This window comes from Mustela erminea, chromosome X, assembly GCF_009829155.1.
Source record: "Mustela erminea isolate mMusErm1 chromosome X, mMusErm1.Pri, whole genome shotgun sequence".
Lineage (NCBI taxonomy): Eukaryota > Metazoa > Chordata > Mammalia > Carnivora > Mustelidae > Mustela > Mustela erminea.
The window spans coordinates 89,791,852-89,794,370 of record NC_045635.1 but is presented as its reverse complement, the minus strand read 5'-3'; positions in this window follow the sequence as shown (position 1 = coordinate 89,794,370).

The window sequence follows — 2,519 nt, the reverse complement described above, 5'->3', positions numbered from 1 at the left end:
AAAGAAACAGCTAGTTGTCTGAAATCCAGAGGTTTGCCAAAGGCTTTTCTAACCAGGGGGCTCTTAACAGGATGGTGAGAAGAAAGGTACTTTGGCATAGGCTCATCAATAGGACATTGTTCTAAATCTATTTATGAACCCGCCATTTCATGGCTTAAGAGACAGTGGTTCAAAATAAATATGTTCCCAGTATGGAGAAATGGCACGTTCCTGATATTTTTTTTATCCTCCTTTGATCTATATTTTGGTACTGCTTTTTATTAATTTTGTAATTTATCCGAATTATTGTTCATTACAAGGCCTGCATATTCTTTGATATTTATATTACATTGGTAAATAGTTTCCTGGAATTTTTTAAAGATTATTTATTTATTTGAGAGAGAGAGAGGACTCAGGAGCAGGAGGGAATGGCAAAAGCAGACTCCCTGCTGAGCAGGGAGCCGGAGGTGGGGCTTGATCCCGTGTCACTGGGATCATGTCCTGAGCCTAAGGGAGACACTTAACCGACTGAGCCACCCAGATGCCCCTTTCCTGGAGTTCTAATTAGTCTTCAGGCCTGAGCCTAAACGTTCCTACTGGCCATGCCTTCTTAACCAGTGCCCCAGGTCACTTAGCTTCTGACCTCTGATACCACATTCTCCATAGTTTTTCTACCATCTCACCGCCTGTTCCTCAGGTTCTGTTGTTTCCTCCTCCTGCTCTTCTGTCTCCAAAGGTTGGTGTGTCCCAAGACTCAGTCCTTGGCTCTGTTCTCCATCTCCACTCACTCCTTCCCTGGGTGACCTTCTCCGCTACCACGGCTTTAAGTGCAATCTCCATTTTATCCCTCCAGCTCAGATCTCTCTCCCCTGAGTCCCTATGTGCATAGCCACCTGGCTATTTTACATTTCCATCTGGAGGCCTCACAGACGGCTGTAACTTAATGTGACTGAAGGAGAGCTCTTGGTTTCCACTCTTCCCCATCTCATTAAACGGCACCACCTGGCTGTTCAAAACAGGCACCAGGATGTCATCCTTGCCACCCTCTCCTCTCCCCAACATCCAACGTTCAACCCATCGAGTCCTGTTTGGGTCTCACTGCTTACACTTTTGACCCTTTGTAGTCAGTACTGTGGCCAGAGCAATCTTTTATTTATTTTTATGTATATATTTTTTGGAGAGAGAGAGAGAGATAGAAAGAGCACACGAGCAAGGGGGAGGGGCAGAGGAAGAGGGAGAAAGAGAATCTGAAGTAGGCTCCACACTCAGCTCAGAGCCCGAGGTGGGGCTCAATCTCACCACCCTGAGATCATGCCCTGAGCTGAAATCAAGAGTCAGATGCATAACCAACTGAGCCCCCCAGGGACCCCCAAAGTGATCTTTTTTAAATGGAAATCCGATATTTTACTCCTTTTTCTCACTGCCATTAACATCAAATTCAAATTGCTTAATGCACTCTATTAAGACATGGTATTAGCTGGCCCCTGCCTACCTCTCCAGCCTTATCCTGTTCTGCCTTCACTCTTATTCGCTGCAATCCAAACAGTGGCCTTCTGACATGCCTTAAACCACAAGCTCTTGGCAACCCCAGGGACTTTGCATGTTCCTTTCCGTCTGCTAGATACTCCTTCTACTCACCACATGGCTGTCTAGATCCTTCTCTTAGGTCTTTAGAGAAGCCTTCCCTGACTACTTTATCTAAAGTAACCCTTTCACATTATTCTCTAACACAACACACTATTTCTTTCCTTCAGGACACTTATCATTAGCTAAGATTACCGTCTGTGTCTATTATATGTCCTCTTCCATACACGAACACACGAGCACATATTTTCCACAAGAACAAGAACCTTGTCTGTCTCTATCACTCATGTGGTATCTCCAACCCCTGGAACAGAAGCTGGCTCATAGTAAGTACTAATGTTTGCTGGATGAATGGCAGGAACCAAGAAAGATGGTGCTCCGGAGACCACCCTTACATGCCCAACACAGATTTACCCCAGTCTTCAATCTGCAGTGAGAATATCACACATGGAAAGACCTTTTGGCAGAACTAGTGCATTTGTAGCAGATTCATGCTGGGAGGCCAGACACATTACTCAGGGCCTCGACTACCTACTCACCAGCAATTTTCAAACTGACTCAAGAAATACTAGTGCCCCTCAAGATATTAACTGGCGTTCTAAGAAAAAAAAAATTGAACAAAGAAGTTTAGGAAATCCTACAGCAGTGAACAGCACCCATTAGCCTATCAAGGCTTTAAGAATTCCTGCCAGACATAAAACCTATCTTAGCTTTATTTAGCAGTTCCCAAATATGTTTGACCATGGAACTTTTATTAATATCTAGTAGGACACTAACATCTCTCAAAATGTGGTTTTGGAAATATCATCGGTGTAGATATATAGGCATCGATATTTGGTCTATAGATATGTACAGTGTCCCCTGCTCCCCAAAATCACAGCACTCCTATAAAACCTTTCTTAACTTGAAATGGCAATGGCAAACAAGGGGCAATGGCAAAGAAACAATGACCATGA